At 49.2% G+C, this 18,748-nt stretch overlaps 1 protein-coding gene across 1 annotated transcript in view; it reads right to left on the bottom strand.

The window, feature by feature from the left end:
* The window catches only part of JAM3 (junctional adhesion molecule 3), a 123,676-nt gene extending 105,817 nt beyond the window's left edge, over positions 1–17,859 (bottom strand). The window contains exon 1 of the mRNA XM_058687373.1: positions 17,734–17,859. The gene's annotated coding sequence lies outside the window, so the exon portion shown is untranslated. The remainder of the gene's footprint in view (positions 1–17,733) is intronic.
* Positions 17,860–18,748: the final 889 nt, after the last annotated feature.

The following is an 18,748-nucleotide window of genomic DNA, read 5'->3' as shown; positions in this document are numbered from 1 at the left end:
AAAAAATTTCGACTAAGTTTGGAGATCTAAATAGCTTTATTCATTGATTCGTGAATTGAGCAGCATTCTATTTAGCCAATGGAGAGATGGTCTGAGGAGTTGTACACAATGGAAGGTTTTCAGAGAAAGGAGGGTGGGACAAAGAAGCTACTAGCAAAAGAAAAGAAAGGATTGTTTCAGGCCAGGACATCTCTTTTGTGAAGAGGGAATGGCAGGTTTTTTGCCGAGAAGATGACCTCACTAGTGCTGATCAGGAAATTTCAGACTGACTGTTAAGGTGACATTCCTGGGAGAGATTGAAACCATTTAAGTTGTTGGTGTTGTTGGAGTCATATGACTCCATTTTGGGCTTGTTCTTTCTTTTTTAACAGTCTGTACTCTTTCTCAATTGCTTACTTCCACCTCTCTGGTTTTGACCTTTCCTCTTCCCCACCTTGCTCTCCACTCCCCTACTTATTTACTCATACACTCTCTCACACACACAGATCCACACACATTTAACTTCTCTTTCTTACATCAACAAACACCCTGACCCTTGATTGACCTGTGAAAGGCAATTCAAAGGTCTGAGGCAACTCTTCCTGGCTCATACTGAGACTGAGTCCATCTGCCTCAAACTTTGCTGACCTTGCAAAAAAATCCAAATCAAAACCTGTCTCTCGTTATGTAATTTTTGTCTTCATCGCTGAGGAGAGGTTGCAGTCAGCCTCTTTGATAAACTCTCTTTTGTGTTTCCTTCTTCATCTCCGCCTCCCCAAGCTGAGCTCAGAACTAGTATGTGTAAGATGGAAACAAACATCCCACTGCAAGGTCAAATGGGGTTTGGCACTCACCCTGCATGGGTTTTGTTATTCTTGTCTCTGCATTACACGGGGTCTACCATCTTGGGGTGTGTGTGCATGCACACTTGCATGCTTTTGCCTTTTTGTGTGGAGAAATGCATACGTGATAAATATGTATATAACTCTGTGCGGGATCCTTGTGTGAGATATGGAGAGGGTGGAAGTGGTATGTGTGGAATGCATGGTTGGGCTGAAGATGGATATGTGTGCGCCTGTGTGTGCGCACAGATGTCTTTCTGAGCAGTACTTTGCAGAAAGCTATTGAGAGGTATCTGTAAAAGGGCATTTGTAGAAATACATATTTAACAACAGGTATGAATTGAAGTGAGAGAAATATTTGATTTGTATGGTTTATATGTAGGGTGAATTTTGGATGGAAAACAGAAAGGAAACTCTTTTGTACTTCTTAGAGGCATCCAGACCCTATCTTATGAAAGCCCCTTAAAATCTCCCATTCTGGGGCAGCAGCAAATGTCCAAGCAGCTTCCCTCCAGGAACTGGCTTTGTTTCCAGGAAGTTTGTTAGGCTAAGAAGAAAGCATCTTTGACCCCGCCATTTAGTCTCTCAAACCTCAAGGACATAGATAAACACCCACAGGCACAGATTTCTTCCTGATGCTAGGCTGAGTCCCCACTGCTGCTCCCCATTCATTGTAGAGCAGGATCCAACTGCGGAGACCCTTAGGTGCGCCCTGTGCTGCTCTTGGTCACGGATGGCTTGTAAAAGGAGAAGAGGAGAGCAAAGAGCAAACATTGCGTCTGTGAGTCTACACCCCGCGTTCCTGGATTCCGCTGCCAGCCCGGGTCTGTGGCCTTCCTAGGGGAAAGCTGTCCAGCCCGAGCCCACACCATCTGAGGCAGGAACGCAGCTCCGCTTCTAGCCGAGCAAACCCTTCCGCCAGCCTCACGGCACCACCTTGTGGCTGGCTCTTGCCATTACAATTCCTTACCCGCCCCCTCCCTGCCACTCCCCCAAGCCAGCCCTTCCATGCCAATTACCAGCTTTAGATGATTAGTTGTTTGGTGTTCCGTGCTTGAGTGTTCAAAGGGAATTCTGTGTACAGTGTCTCTCAGTATTTTGAGAACTTGTAGTCATAAACACCCACATAGACTCAAGCATAGAACTGAGCCTGTACTTAAAACAATAAAGGGTTAACCCTAAAGAGACCACAGGTCAGTGGGGGGAGAGATGCCTTGGGGAGGAAGAAGAAAGAAGACTATCCATAGGAATTTCAGGTCTTTCCTGAATTCTTTCTCTTTTCCTTTTCCTTTCTTTTTCTTTTTCTTTTTCTTTTCTTTTCTTTCTTTTTGGAATTCCAGATATTTCAAACTGGGCTGGACAAGGGCCAAAGTGAGAACCTAACCCAGTCTGTTAGCTATTCTTCTACCTTCTTTAAGAAAATCTACATATTCATCTAAAAAATGCAGGAGAGAGTGTAGAGCAGTTTGAATTGCTAGCCTGGGGTCAGCTTGCTTTGCAGTGAGAGCCCCGCTGACAAGAGGAGAGAGGAATCAGCCACAGTGCTCCTCCATCAAAGAGGGGGCTTAATTGTGGCAAGGAGAGAAACTGGCATGCCTAGTACCTGCAGAAGGAGCCTTGAAGTTGAATCCAGAAGACAGACCTGCTTTCTTTGAAAAAAAAAAATGTTTATTTATTTATTTTGAGAGAGAGAGAGTAGGGGATGGGTGGAGAGGGAAAGAAAGAGAATCCCAAGCTGACCTCGCACTGTCATCGCAGAGCCTGACTGGGGGCTCAATCTCACGAACTGTGAGATCATGACCTGAACCGAAATCAAGAGTTGTTTACCGACTGAGCCACCCAGGTGCCTCCAGAAGACCTGCTTTCTACTAACTCTGTGACCTTCATTAAATTGCCTAGTCTCTCTGGGCTTTGCTTTAAATTTAAGAATTATCCATTATTATAAGACCTTGGCCTATGTTTAAGCTGCATCTACCATTGCTTTGTCTTATAAACTTTAGTCAAACTGGTATATTCTCATTCTCTCAAACAGACATCACTGATTCTTGAGCTTCGCTAATACCATTATTTTTGCTTGGAATGCCCTTCCCACCCCACCTGTGCTTCTAAATTCTATGCATTCCCAAGATAAAACCCAATTCCACTTGTTCTATGTAGCTTTTCTGATTTTCCCAACTGGATATTTCTCCTCACCCTTTCTTAAATTCTCCCTAGGACTCCATGGGTCCTTCTCTTGGGTGCTTCATAGTATATTCTGGTCATTTGTAGCTTTATTTTATATCCCCCATCCATTTGTGGATACCACATGAATTCATTTCAGGTAGGATGCTTAACACTGTGCTTTGTCCATATTACATGTTGAACAGACCCCTTACTGAATGAAATGGAATTTACCTCCTTTTTGTATCTCATCCTAGGTATGATTTCTCCCAGTAAGTGTCATGAACACCCCGCCTCTAGTCCTTTGGATGCTTTGCCCTCCTGGTGCTTCTGGAACATATGTCCTTCCTGTCACGGTATTTATCACACTATAGCAACTTCCTTTCACCTGCCTTTCCTACCATCTAGATGATAAGCTCCTTGAGGAGACACTGCATCTCTTAGATCCCCATTGCCTGCACCATATATACAAATAGTAGTAACTCAATAACTATTTCATGAGTGGATAAATAGATGAATATATGAGTAGATGCATGGAAATAGGGAAGGAGAAAAGGGGTTAAGGATGACCTTTAAGTTTCCTTTAAGCTCTAATATTTTATGATTACAGACTTTGGCTCTTTTGAGGGAAGGTAGTTCAAGCTATTTGAGAAACAATACAGTGATGATAGTAGGGTCAGTGGTGACTTTCCTTTGAATGGACTTTGTTTCTGTGGGGGAGCTGGCCTTCCCATTCTGTGGAGAATTTCATACTCCCTGGGCTCAGCCTGGCCCAGAACTTGGAAAGATCTCTGGGGTGTTCATTTTTGTCACCCAGCCTGGGTAGGAGGGTGGACGGGTAGGAGGGGAACCGTTTTGGGAAAAAGTGTTGGGGAGTGTTTGTGTGTGTGATGAGTCAGGGCCATGGAGCTAGGAGCCCTAATCTCTGCTCTGCTCTCTGTGGGGGTAGTTCTCACCAGTTGCAGGGGGGTGGAGGACCACCAACTGTCTTTAGAAAGTTTTCTTAGTCATAGTTTATACCAAGTCAGCTGGAGCTTTATGTAACTGGGCCTTTATTCCACAGACAACAGGGTATGATGGGGTCAAAATGGCTGCTACTCCTCCAGCAATGGCACCCACCTATTCTAGCCCCTCCTAACCACCAGCTGGGTGACATGCCCTTCCCTTAGGAAATAGCACTTTGAGGGCTAAAGGCCAAAGACACATATTTCCACTGGAAAATAGTTGGGGTTATCTTCATGAATTCCATGGGAATGCCTCCATGCCTTCTGGGGGTCTGTTCCATTCTCTCCTGTTAGTCCCACACCAGCTAGGGGCAGTGAGAATATAGTACCCCAGGACTCCAGAGTTTGCATGAGCCAAGCAGCAGGTGATGGTCAGGGCATTGGCTTCTGTTCTGGGCTGTGTTCCCTCTCCAGTGCTGCTGGCAGAGCTCTCTACCTCTACTTTCTTATGGCCTTGCTCCCCAGACAGAGAGAGACTCAGTATTGCATTTCTTGCCTCCAACACTAGACACAACATGAGTTCTATGGGGGATAGCTCCAGAGAACTTCTGAAATGATTGGAGGGATGGAGGGAGATACATGAGAAGAGAAGGAAACAAGAGAGAGGAGAGGTTGGCTGCTGGAGATTTGCCTAGCTCAGGACACCTGACTATTGGGTCCACTGGGGAGAAAGCAAAGCTCAGGGGTCTAGGGAGAGTTGTGGGGCCTTCCACTTGGCTTCTCCAAGGTAGACAGAAAAAAAAAGTCTAGGTTTTCTTTCCTTTGCTACTGGGTGGACGGAAAGCCTTCTTTTAGTGCCTCAGGTCCAAGAGGCTGGGGCTGTAAGCTTTGGGTAACTGTTTTTGCTGGGGCAGGGTACTAAGGATAGTGTGACTGTGGGGTCAGGTCCTGCTAATCCCCAGAACAAGAAGGAATAGAGGCATTTGAGAAGGTAAGCTGGAAAATGAGGATGAGATTCCTGACAGTGGGGATGGCCACTGTGGTCCAATAGTCTGGGAAGGAGGAAAGTTCTAGAAAGAGAGTTACAAAATCAGGTCTCTGGTCAATGAACATATTCTGGACAACAAAAGTGGAAGCTTAGCAGGTGGTTTGCGGGAGCCTCCAGTCATTTGTTATGGCTCTGTCCCTTTATCAGTGCAGTGGCAGCAAGAGGCCTCCCTGAAGCCAGATGGAGAAGCCAGAAGGAAGGGCCTCAAGGCAGTCCTGAGAGTGAGTAGAATCAGCTGAGAAAGAGAACGAGGGTCGGGGTGCAGAGAGTGAGATTGTGAGAAAGGCTGGAAGTTCCCAGGCTAGTTTCATGCTGATCCCCAGATTTCTGAGCCATGCCTGCATGGTACAGGGCTGTTGGGTGGCCAGGTCAAGTGGTATTAGTGGTGAAGGAAGAATGAGAAGACATGAGTCTCCTCCTCTTCCCAGGTGCTTGGAAGCAGGGAGATGCACAGCAGTACCTCTCTGGTCCTACTGAACTAAGATAAGAGTCCAAGTTGGAGAGAGGCTGGACTTGTCCCTAAACCCAGAAAGGAATGAAGGAATGAGAGAGTGCTAGGAAAAGAGGGAGAAGGGACATAAGTTCCCCTGCACACCACCAGGTGCTAGGCAGGGACAGCGCCAAGATGGCCAGAGGCTGCAGCCCAGGGCTAAGGCAGGGCTAAGCTAAGATCTCTAAAATGAGATCTTGATTCAGGCTGCCGCCTTCTGTTTCTGAGCTTGTGGTACAAGCGGGGTTGGATCTATTTCTACCTTCACATGCTGAGCCCCAAATCCCTGGAATATCATGCCCTGCTGCCTTATCTGCAGTGCTGGGACACCATCCAGTAGATTATTTAGGGCTTGGGGAAAGTGTCCAGGAGCAGGGACCCAGGGCGCTTAGTGGTTACTGTGATCTGTATCCACACTGCCAAGTTCTTGGCTCGGATTTGCTCCTGTGATTGATGTCCTAGGTCTCCTTTCTTCAAGATGCAGCTGTTCCTGCCCTCTCTCTGGACCTCAGAGAATCACCCATGATGTTTCAACTGCTTCGTTGGGTTCCCTCACTGTGCTTACTTTTAAGAGGAGGGGCACAACAGAGCAGAGAGGTTATACCTGCAAACATCAGAACCACATTGCCTGGGCTGAAAACCTGACTCTACCTCCAACTAGCCATATGACCCTGAGCAAGTCCTTTATGTCTCTGTGTTTCCATTCTATAAAAGAAGGCGAGTAATAGGACTTACCTTGTGGGCGTGTTGTGAGGGTTGAACAAGATATTTTGTGGAAAGTCATCTTTGTTCTGTGGCTTTCTGCATAGTAAGCTCTTAATAAATGTTAGTTCTTGTTTTTCTATATGACCAAGCCTTGCATGTCTCATCTGCCCCAAACAAAGACAGTGCATTCCAGCAATGCTGGCCTCCTCCTTCCTGTATCAAAAACAGCCCATGCTCAGCCCAATTTTTATGCACATAAATGTCCTCCCACCTTCTGTACAGCTACTCATACTCCCCCACTCCAAGGCCTAGCTAAAGAGCCGCCTCTTCCCAAAGTCTTTCCTGGTGATTCTAACCCACACAAAGCTCTTCCTCCCCTGACTTATTGTGCTTCCAGCCAGTGCCTTGAAATTTACCATTTAAACCATAGGACTTGAGAGCTGGAAGAGTCTTTTCAAATGATCCCGGTCAGTTGTTCTTACTCAGGAGTAGTTAATAAGCAGCGATTACATTGCTACAGCATCTGTTAGCACTCAACCCAGGCATCACTAATTAACCACAGCACTTCTGCTAAGCCCAAATGCTGCCTCAGAGTCCTTCTCAACACAGTGCTTCAGGAGATCAGCACTAACCCGTCAGAAGTGCTACTACCATCCACAAGCCAGAAAACTAGAAGTAATCTATATGGGTAAGGTAGCTGGAGCTTTTTGAGGTGTAGAGACCTGCTTCAGGCCCCAAGGCACTGGGATACAACACTTTAACTTGTCTTCAGGGCTCATTTGAGGGGACGAGGGGAATTGGGATGGTAAGGAGGCTCAGTCTCTCCTCACACAGACTGGCCCAGTGTGCCCGTGCTTCCAGAGTCCCTGTTTTGTGCCCACAGCAGGCCATAGGAGCTTCAGTGTCTTGAAAGACAGATGGATGCTAGACATCAGGAGCTCAGAGTGGTCATCTTCATCTGTGACTGGTCTGCTTAGGGCCACAGGGAGTCCTTCCTTCTTTCAGGGTCTCCATCTCCATCCATTCAAGGGATGGAGAGAGAAATGGCACAGTGGGATGCCACCTCTCCTGGGCCCTGAAAGTTGTGGTGAAGGGTCTTTTGAATGGTGGTCCTTTGCATTGGGAGAGGGGGGCAGTAGTGGAAGCATATGGCATGGAGGGGTCACAGTTGACATCCAGATTGTTGGAGGAGTTTTCACCCTTAAGTAGGAGTTCTGGAGAGCTAAACAGCCTCCTCCTCCTAGAAGCTGTTGAAAGGTGGCTTCAACATCAGCTCACTCCCACAAGCTTCAGAGTGCTACCCCTCATGCTTGTTCCCCTCTCCCCACCCTATCTACCTCTCCCAACCTTCTTCTCCCTCCCACGCCCCTTGAGTTTGTGCTGCCATTCAAGTCCCCTCTGCAGACCTGCATGGCCTCCTGGCTGAACTCTTTAGTCATGTCACACTTTGCTGGAATTTTCTTTCTAGAACTTAGATTTCATTATGTCATCTCTGCTTAGACATCACCTCGTTGTCTTCAGGAGAGAGGCAAACTCCTTGATCTCTACACTATTTACATTTGGGATTGTATAATGTGTTGTTGTGGGGCCTTCCTGTGCACTGCAGGATGCTCGACGGCATCTCTAGGCCCTATCAACTGCACGCCAATGGCACGCTGCCCTGCCTCCCATGTTTTAACAGCGAAGATGGCTCCAGATATTGACAAATGTCCTCTGGGGGGCAAAATTGCCCCCGTCAAGAATCACTGTTTTAGCTATAACACAGGCTAATAACTTAGTACAAACCTACTTAGCTCTGTGCTAACGGCTTTCTATGGATTGTGTCATTTAAGTTCAGAACATTGCTGGAGGGTAGGCTCTCTTAGTATCCCTATTTTATAGATGCTTAAAAGGCACCCATTTGGAAGGTATCCAGATCTTTCAAGAAAGGCAAAGACTTTTTCCTTCTAGTGGGGTAAAACAGAGGGAGATAATTCAAAATCTCTTCTCCTTGAGGCCAGGGCCACAGAGTAGTCAAGGCAGGATTTGAACCCAGGCTACCTGTTGGCAGGATTAGATTTCTCCCTCATGTGCCCTGTCCATTCTGCTGTTTTCCTGCCACTCATCATGCCCTTCCCTAGTCACTGTCTGCACTCTGCTTCCCCTACAAGCTCCTCCACAACCTGGTGAAGTCTACTCACCACTCAAGGCCTAGGCAAAACTCCTGACCTCTTCTCTGTGCAGGCCCCTATGCCCCAGCAGGAAGAAGTAATAACTCCCTGTAGTTCACATACAGACACAGCCTTGGTGGTACATTCTGTCAGGCTAATTGTGCAGATGTCTGTCTTCCCTGCCAGACTGTGAGCGATCTGGGGGGTCTGGTTTGTCCTTTGTAATGATGACCTGCATGAGCCCATGCCCCCCAGATGCTTGAGGAATGGGATGAAGTGGGGAGGTGTGTGATACACCGGACACCAGGAGCAACAGTGTCTTTGGGCACACAAACTAGACAAAGCGCTTCTCCTATGGGCTGATTTGGCCCCTCAAAAGAGTACAAGGCTGGAGGAGCCACAAATGGCTGGAGTTTGGCTGCCTTGGCAGGAGGCCTTTGAGACATGCATAAACTGCAGTCTTAAGGAAGTGGTGGACCTCAGGCTGCCTGTCAGATAGAATCCTCCCGTTAGCTCTCATGAGGTTTAGTAGGAGTGAGCATGCATGTGTGTGCCCACTGTGAGTATGTGTTAATATGTGTGCTCATGTGGGAAGGTAGGCAGTGGGGCCCATGCCTGTGTGGAGTGACACTGTGAGCATGTGCCACATGCTGTGTGCATTTCTGTCAGGACATGTGCATTTCTGTACTGCAATACTAGCACATGTGTGCACTTATATGGTCCTATCAACATAGAATGTAGGTCAAGGGACCCACAGGCATTCTAGAACTCTAGAGAATGCAGTCTGCTCTCTGCCCTGCTCCCTTTGTGGGATGGAGGGAGAGAAAGATGCTTTGGAATGCCTTCCCTGGAAGCCACATTGGTCTCTCTTTTGCAGGCAGGGTTTCTGAGGCAGAGTACTCAGAGAGCTCCCTCCCTTCTCCCTCTTTATGGGCTGGAGGAATGAGCTCCCATGAGGACAAGAGGAGGAATATATCTCTTGGCCCTGCCCTGCCAGCTCAGACACAAGCTGGCCCCAGATGACTGGATGACTGTTGGATTAGGGAGCATGGTATCTCAGGGCCAAAGGTGGTGGTGAGTGGGATGGGCTGAATGAGTCATGGCCAAAGCCCAGTTAGCAGCTCATGTCTTGTTCTCTGTTGATAGAACAGAGAAAGGACCTTCCTGATAAAATGTCAACATTTTGGGGGTGACGATGGCTGGACAAAGAGAGAAGATGCAGGGGCCAGGGCCACTTCCTAAGACAGGGGCCCAGGATTGTGCCTGTAGCCCCATGTTCAAGTGAGTGTGTCTACCTGGGTAAGTGTGAGGTGGGTGCAGGGCCGTGTGTTCACATGAGTTTATGTGCAGCCTGAGCTAGGGCGTAGTCTCAATGTGAACACGTAGAGCTCTATACCTATCCTATCAGAGAGTTCAGGTAGCTGGCATGGAAACGTCCAGGGACATTTCTGGCCTCACTCACATTTGCTTATACCTTATGGTAATCTGTGTATAAGTGTGTCCCCACTGCGCACCCATGGAGCCCACATGTGCATTTATCTCTGCACTTCCGGGGGGTTCTGACCTCTTGGCTCAAGCTGAAATTCACATAGGCACGTACAGCACTCACAGCCCCCAAATTCCTCTACATTTGAAAAAGACAAGGGGAAAAAAAGGGCCAAGAGACAAGAGGAGATAAAAATAGCTGAAAATAAGCTCTTCAGATCAGAAAGCTCCCTTTTTTAGTGACTCACAAATTTTCCAGACTGAGTGCACACACACACACACCCCACAAAACACAAACACCCAGTCACGCTGCCAAGTCATGCACACATCCTCATGCAGATGCCCTCGGTCTCATACATGCTCAGACTCTGAACTCCCAGGTAAAATACCCCCCAGAGGGGTGATGCTGTGGCCTCTGGGGGAATGCTCTCATCTGGAGCTTGGAAGGCATGATCCACTTCCCCAGTCCCCTGCAAACACATATTCATATCCACCTCCTCTCCCAGCTTCTTCTGACTTCTCACTATTTCTGGTCCCCTCCCCCATCTTGAAATGGGACGCCCGCAGGAAGGGGTGGTCTTGCTGTCCTACTAAGGATTGCGCTGCTTTCTTCAGGAGGCTCTGATGCTGGAGGGCCAGACAGCTCTCTGCACAGGATCTCCGGAGCTGGCCTCACTGCTGGTGAGAGAGGAGACAGTTCCGGACGTCATGCAAGATTTATGAATGTGTTTTGTTAATTGCATTAGTGGCTCTGTGGGAGGATGGTGTGTGCTTAGGCCTTAAACAGGCAAGTGCAACAGAGGCATCTGTAGAGGAGACAGGACTGAAGCAGTGTTTACAGCATCCTGCAATCCTGGGGACACCACGGTCCACTCCTCCCCCACCCTCTTGCTGACACCCTCTTTCCCTCCACTGCAACTGTCTACATACCCCACAGGACTAACCCTTCCCCTCTTAGGCTCCTCTAGTCTAGAAAGAGTGGCCAGGTTGGCAGCCAGCCTTGAGAACCCACTTTTTGCTCACTTTCTTTCTCTCCCCTCCCTTCCCCCTCTTCTTTCTCCCTCCTTTCTTCTTTTCCTTTATCTTCTTTTCCCCTTTACATCCTTTCCTCCATCCTCTGTCCACCTTCACCCCTGTCTGTGAAGCCCAAATCTGCTTGGTTCTAAGTATTTACATCACTCAGGCTAGAAAGGTCCCTAGGTGCCCCCTAACCATCTATTCACAGAAACATGACCCACTGGCTGAGTCTCTGGGGTCCCTACTTCCCAGGACTTAACTAGGCACCATGTCCCTGAACCTTTTAAGAAAATGGGGAAGTGGAAACATGCAAGGTGAAAGGGACAGCTAGAGAGGATTTGCCTAAAAATTTGAAGCCAGTCTGAAGAAGTGGCTGCTGGGCAGTGGACCCAGAAACATGTCATGTGTCCATGGTTATGATGAGCTCCTTAGAAGGTAGATGTTAGGTAACCATGCCCATCTCACTTGGGGTGCCCTCTTCTGGGGCCACTCTGGGACTTTGTTTCCTCTTCTTCAGCCTTTGGTGCCCTGAGTGATCTGGGACCTCAGCCTTGGCTGTGGCTAGCAGTGTGGGCTCTGCCCTTGGGCTGTCTGAGGTGGAATCCTGCCCCCACTTTCCAACTCTGAGTTTGATGAGTTTATGTCTCTGGTCCTTCATTTCTTTAATTGTCAAAGGGAATAATACTAGCAATACCTACATCACAGGGTCCTTTATGTCTGTGGTGCTTAAAACAGTGAAAATAGGCAGGTGGTAAGGTCTTCATAAATGTTAGGTACATGACTCAGGTCAGCTGGCTTTACCTTTCTATGCCTTATTGTCCCCTCAGAAGCATGGGAATGAGAAAGGCTATCCCTTCTCTAGAGGATTTTCTGGGACAACAGAGAAGACCAGAGTTAAGCTGTCAAGAGGCAGAGTCAAGAGTCCTGAGGTGGTACCCTCCCTCTTTCTGTTCCCCCATCTTGGGGGTGCTTGTGTCCACCCTACCTTCTCTCCCTCCTGCCTTTGAGTCCTCTGCACAGCTCTGGCCCAGCTCTGGCTTCTCATTACTGTATAACCACCTCTCAGAGCACGTTTCTCCAAAGGAGGGCCCAGGCTGTGGGGATGAGGCTGAGGAAGGGGAGGAAAGTGGCCCAGCAGGGCCCTGAGAACCCCATCCCCTCCTCCCTTCTCAGAAAGCCACCCTTTCCCGAGATGAGTTCTCTCCCCATCCCTCCCCCCAATTTCTTAATCTCCAGTGCACGTAGAAGCTGCAAAGTGGGACAAGGAAGGACGATCAAACAGAAGATCAAGGGGCTGAGGAATTGGAGCCTGTGTTCTGAGGCTAAGGTCCACCCGGATCCTTTCTAGATTTAGAATTTTTCTCTTTTAACAATGGAGAACTCAGACTCCTGAGGTCCAGGGTCTGAGACAAGCTGAGCCCATCTGGCCCTGCTTGCAGGAGCTTTCTCTTTCTGACTGGAGAAGGAGGCATCCCCGCAAGTTCTTGGGCTGTTGTGGAATGCAACACAAACTGCATCAGGAGATCTAAATTTGGGCTTTGGGTGGACTGCCTTGACTTCCTCAAGGTGATTGGTCTTTAACGGTAGATGAAGAAGGTCCTGAAACTCAACGTTGAACCATAAAATAGTTCTTGCACTTCTCACATCAGGACTTCTCTGTTATAATTCTTGTCATTGTTGGAGACCAAGCAATAGTGGATATGGGGAGAGAGATACTCAAAAATTAATTAATCACATTTTTCTTTACTCCAGGCCCTGAACCAGGATGATATCTTAGATAGGTGAACAAATAGATAACAACCTTACCCTTGAGGAATTTAAAATCTAGAGCTTAGAAGCTCTTTAATATTGCAAAACATATACTCATATATCTAGGGAGCAATAGTCCAACGCTTTTATGTCTGTGAATGCTGCTAAGGCACCTAGCAACTGATTGCTAAGATCTGATTTCTCTGGATCCTGGATTCCTGATGCTTTAAGGCAGTGATTCTCAACCTTTTCCACATCATGCATCTCTTTATAAATTGATTAAAGCTGTGAACTTCTCTCCAGAAAAATATCTAGAGCATAGACACTCAAACATCTGCCTATAATTTGATGGGCATCTGAGCCCAGGAAGCTGATGCAATGATCTTGGGTTTAGAGCCCCTGTTTTAAGAGTGAGAGGCAGCTGTGTGGCCTGCACTGATGGATATATCACTGCATTTCCCAGCAGGAGCTGTGTAGCTGAATTGTAATCACAGTGTTCTACCAGAGTGGATTAGGGGAAGCTGGCTGCTTGGCCCAGACTCTAACTTTCTGAAAAATTTCTAAATTCTACCAAACAGCAGAAATATGCATTTGCAAAAATCCTAAATTATAATCTTGGTGAGGCTGCCAGTGAACTCTGTGACCTTGGCCAATTCTCTTTCTTTCTTTGGGGTCTCATTTGTCTTGTCTGTGAAGTGAAGAAAGGCTGGGACACTGAAGTAGAGTTGAGGTTCCTTCCATCTCTGATGTGCCCTGAGTCTTTGTCATGGTGGCACACAGGTATGTCTTTTACTGAGGAGACAGGACAAGGAGCGGGGGTGGGGGAGGGCGCGGGGGTGATGAGGGAGTCTCCAGGTGCGGCAGCCCTTGATTCCAGGGGCTGGACCTGAGCCCTGGTGAGGAAAACTCCCAGCTACTGCTCCGAGCTGTGCTCCTGGCCACCCCCAGAGCTCAGGGCCTCCTCCCCCTGCACCACTTTGCTTCCCCCTGCAGCTGACTGCCTGGGCCAGGGCTGCAGTGGCTGCTATGGGGATTTAGAAGCTAAGACTGCCTGCTCTGGCAGAGGTTACAGCCTTATAAATCACAGTTCCATGGGGGAGGGTTCAGCACAGCCCAAACCCTTAGTGATGGAGGGGAAGTGCGCTTTTCTGTGGTAATAACCACTGGGGGCTTCCTGGGCAGCTGGGCCCCTCCTGTGATGTTGCAAGGCCTCTCTGTTCCTTGGTACTCATTACAGATATCTGAGAAGGGGTGCCCTGCACAGAGGAGTCCTCTCCCCTCCCATTGTCTGGTTGGGTCACCTACTTGAAGGGTAGAGAGGGGTAGAGAGGGGTAGAGAATCATAGCAGGTCTGCTCCAAGATGCAATATGCTGTGGGTCTGTGCTGTTCCTGGGGCGTGGAAGTGGGCAATTCCTAATGTCACCTGTGGCCTTTAATCTTCTGGCCCAGCCATGGCTTCCACACAAATCAGAGGGCTCAAGTGTCTGACTCTGGGACTGGACATTGCAGGAGCCAAGTGATTCGATCTGCCAAGTCCCTCCTTTGAAATCCATGCCACCTTTTCCTTCTTCTCTCCCATGGCCTCCTCAGCACCTCCAGGCCAGAATTTAAATGTTATTAACTATAATTGATCTCCTTAGGTCCTCTGAGGGATTGAGAGGGAAGAGAAGTGAAGCCTGAGGTGTTGCAAGGTAGCGGAGGCTTCATGGAGCCGCTGCCAGGGCTCAGGAATGCTCACCTTTTTGTCTCAGGGAGGAAACCCTTGGAAAGGAGAATAGAGAGGCAACTGACTCAGCTGCGGGAAATGCTCTTCTCCAGTTGGTGCTAGTTGTCTTCACACACTCACCCGTGCCTATACAGTACATATTTGCACACCCAGTATACCAGTCGTATGCTAACAGACACATTCTAAACCTGTCTATATAATTTCTTTCTTACCAGAAAAATATATGCAGACCCTACTCATATCTCCATATAAACATTCTTCTCTTTCCTTTCTTTCTTTCTTTCTTCCCGTACATGCAATTGTTGTCAGCATATATGCTAACGTATAAAACTTTGAATTATCTAAAGCTCATGCATATACCCTTTCTTAACTCAGCCTTTTAAACATGCAGTGTATGGACATACCTAGAGACAGGACTGTGCAGCCCACATGCACATACCATGCTTCTCCATCCCAGACCTATGTGATAATTCACTCTATCACACAACTGCTCTGCTCTCTTTCCTTCACCTCTTGGTTGAGCAGCTATCCCATAGGTGGAAACTTCTTCCCCTAGCCACATCTCTTCCTCTGGAGTTGAGTATGTGAAGCATTGTCACAGAAGGGAAAGATTATGATGGTAGGAGTCTAAGAGCATGGGTTCTTATAAGTTATTTTGCTCATTTATCTTTGTATAACCTCACATGCCTCGTGAGGCCTTCAATAGATAGATACTAAAATTCAGCCTCAGTTTCCTCATCCATAAAATGGATTAAAATACTGTCTGCTTTATCTTCATGATGGCAATGTTATGCGCATCAAACCTGATACATAAGAAAGAAGCCTGAAAGTGTAATGTGCATCATACCCTGGGCTATTAGGGCAATTTGTTTCACGAGTGCAGTCCAAGAGCTGGCAAAGGTAGGGACCATATTTTCCTTGTGTGAGCTGGTCCTAGTGCTGCTGGTCTTGCCAAGGGCTGCTGGTCTAGGGCTCAAGGAATTCATTCCTGGTCCTGCGTTTCTTCTTTCTTCACCCTCATTCTCACTTCTAGGCACATCATGGTTACAGAGCCAGGGATCACCAGGACTGAGCCAAGCATCTGCCCTGGGCATGAGCAAGCATCTGCCCTGGGCAAGCATCTACACATGGGCCTGGCTCCCAGGCTTACACCTGGGAGAGAGTTCTCTGTTCCTGAACTCTAGGGCTGTGCTAACCAGCTGAGTCCAGAATTAGAGCCGCCATGATGTGGTGAACTCCACATGACAATTCACTCCAGGGTTGAATCTTTTACCTGTGCTTCCCTGCCTAGGTTTGTGGCAACCCCCCAAAAGCACCTTAACATCTAAGATGGTACAGGAAGGCCAATTTTTGCCTAGCCCAGAGTGAGTCCTCAGTGCTCCAAGCCACAGCGGTTGGTACAGGCTAGGGTAGCCCTGGAAGAGGGGAGGCAGGACAATTGAGGCCAATGCCAGCTTTGGAAAGAGGCCAGCAGCTGGCACAGAGCTGGCTTATGTCCAGTAAGAGCATGTGAGAGGTGAAGGGGCCATTCTGAGGGAGGGCTGTCTAGCTTTGGGGCTTAGAATAATCTCAGATTCAGCTCAGAGCCTTTATTTCTTTAGCTCAGCAATAACAAATTTGGGATAGTACTTGTCTCCTTCAGTTACTCTTCCCTGGATCACTGTTCAGAGAAAAAATTCCAGTGGGATACCGGGTACAGATAAACGTTTCCGGACATGCCAAGTGGACTGAGGCTGGGGTACCAGGAAACTGGGCTCCTGCCACTGGCTAATGGGCCTTGGAAGCTCAGGGCTCCCATAAGTGAACCTGGGAATGAACATGGGTGTAGTGGAAGAGGGGCCCCAGGTAAGCCTATCCCTTGCACAGGTCCCGCTTTCTGCAGGGAGTGACTCTGCGTGCCCCTCCTCCCTCCTCCAGCTCTGCAGCAGCACCAGGTTTCCAGCAGGCCGGCATGAAAGCCAGGCCTGGAGGGGGCTGGGCAGACAGGGACCAGAAACAGAACCGGCCTGGGGGTGGAGCCTATAAACACTGCAAAGCTCCAGCCTGGCTCCACCCCTTCCCAGCCTGGAGCTCAAAGGGATGACATCACCCAGACTGAGGGCTCCAGCCGAGAAGGGCTTCGCTAGCGGGGAAGCCGCACCTGCTTGGCTGAAGGACTTCCCGGCTTCGCCAGGCGGTGGTTCTCTTCTGTGTCCTGAATCTTATTCAGCTTAGGGGTCTCTGCTTGGGGGTCTCGGAAATGGCACATAGCTATTCAGACTTCCATGCCTGGGGCTCTGGTTCTTCCACCGAAGACCAATCCCAGGGGCAGTCCGCCCAAGCACCCCTCCCCCCACCCTGCCAAATGCGCCTTTTCCTTGCCAGCACAGCTGCGCTCCATTTTTCTGAGGCTCCATGGAGAAAGATTGGATCCCTAGTTCTGACCAGGCAACAGTCAGCCCACAGCAAACCCTTTGTCCCATTCCTGTGGGTCCGTGTCCCTTCCCCCACCCAAAACCCTACTGGGTGCTTGTATCGCCTGCTTGCAGAGCATATGCTTGGCTGGTTGCTTGGTGTCTGCTGTTTATCCGTCTCTTCCTACTTAACTTCTGTTTCTGCTTGGCCCATCTGGCTCCCGTGGTACCTGTCTTTCACTCGACTGAATTGTGCCTCCACGCCAACGCTGTGTTCCCCACCCTCCTCCTCTCCCTCTACCACTTCCCTCCCAGGGCATTGCTCTTGTTCACTCGGGTTACTGGCAGGAGCCCTGGACCTTTGGTGTAGGGAAGTGAGGGACTCCTCTAGCCTGGGGGACTGCCCCAGGCACAGCTGGGGAGGCTGTTGTGGGGGTCACTGCAGTGTTCTGGGGATGCCGTTGGAGGGGTGTTGAGGTGGGTGGTGGAGCACAGAATGGAAATAGCCTTTGGACTGGAGAGAGGGCTTGGTGCTCGTGAAAACCTCCTTCTCCTCAGATCCTTCTGAGCTTCCTTCCTACTAGACTGCATTTTGGGGGTAGGGGTGGGGTCTCCCAAGTCAGAGTCTTGTACATACTGCTCTCTGTCCACAGCAGCAATTGGAAAGTGACCTGTGAGTAGTGGCGGGAAAGAATGAGGCCAGGGAAACCCCAAGGTTCTTCTGACCTAGAACCCCAGCCTACTTCCAGCTCCTTCCTGCAGAGAAGGGGCTGTGGCAGTCCAGTGGCTTGGGCAAAAGAAAAAAATGTTGGCAGCCGGAAGCTGCAGGTTGTTCATGGTGGGTACCCATAGGGGAAGGAATGGCCTTCCCTGCTCCCCTTGGCCAGGAGTACCCTGCTGGGGATCAATCCCATCCCAGCACATTGCAAACTCCTGGCACTAGGCTCCATGCTGCCAGAGCTACTGCTACGCATCCCCTGCCCCTCCCACCAGCTTGCACACCCTTGCACACACTTGCACACCCATGCTCTGGCTCACACTTACCCCTCCAACACAGCCTGCTTTCTTCCAGGCATGATGTGACAGCTTATGGCTTCCCAGGACCCGCAAAGGGGTGGTGGAGGCCGGGCGAGAACGGAGGAGAAGCAGTGGAGCCCCACAGGGGCAGGGCTGTTGTTCATCTACCTCTCTGAACCTGGGTTGCTCCTCCTGGCTAAGGCTGGATGCTGAGGAGGCTGCCCTGGGCCTGGAGTCAACAAGGATCCACGTGCTTGGGGACCATCGGTTGCTGGTCCCTGGAAGCATCTGCTTCCCACGGAAACCCACAGGGCTTGGCTGCCAGGCCTCACTGCATGCCCACTCCTCTGGCTCTGTTCTCTGTCTCTGTTGTTCCATCTGCCTGCACCACCAGCTCCTGGCTCTGCTCTCTCGGCCTCTTTATTTCTCTCCCAGAAACTTCCTTCTGCTCCTCATTTCTCCCTATCCTTTCCCCGGTCTCTATTCAACCACATTCATGCCACAGTCCCTGAGGTCTTCTTTCCCCTTTGTCTTTAGCCACCATTTCTCTTGCTTCTCTGCTATTTTTCCCTCTCCTCTCCTCTCCTCTCCTCTCCTCTCCTCTCCTCTCCTCTCCTCTCCTCTCCTCTCCTCTCACACCCCCCCCCCCCCCCCGTCTCTCTCTGTCTCTCCCTCTCTCATGCATATTCAATAGCTCCTTGAAAATCCACCTAGATGATTCTATGTGCTAAAAGCCTAGATCTGCTTCAGGAATAAAACTTCTCAGGCTGTGACTCTAGGTCCCTGTCTCTGACCCCAGTCTGGATTAATTGCCTAGAAAATGTTGGTAAACCCACCTATTCTTCCCCAAGCATGGCTCACTCTTGGCTCTTCTGATTTGGGGCCAGGCAGCTGTAAGGGGTATAGAAGCCAGACAGACAAGCCACAGTGCTTCGGTCAAGACACATGGCAGAGGGCACGGAGCGTCTGGGGCAAGAATCTCCCCTTCAAGGGATTTGACGAGTTCAGTCCTGAAATAAACTTAGGATCTAAAGTGTCTGAT

Source organism: Neofelis nebulosa, chromosome 10 (genome assembly GCF_028018385.1).
Source record: "Neofelis nebulosa isolate mNeoNeb1 chromosome 10, mNeoNeb1.pri, whole genome shotgun sequence".
NCBI classification, from domain to species: Eukaryota; Metazoa; Chordata; class Mammalia; order Carnivora; family Felidae; genus Neofelis; species Neofelis nebulosa.
The sequence above is the reverse complement of the archived record's forward strand: the minus strand, read 5'-3'. Positions and strand labels throughout refer to the sequence as shown.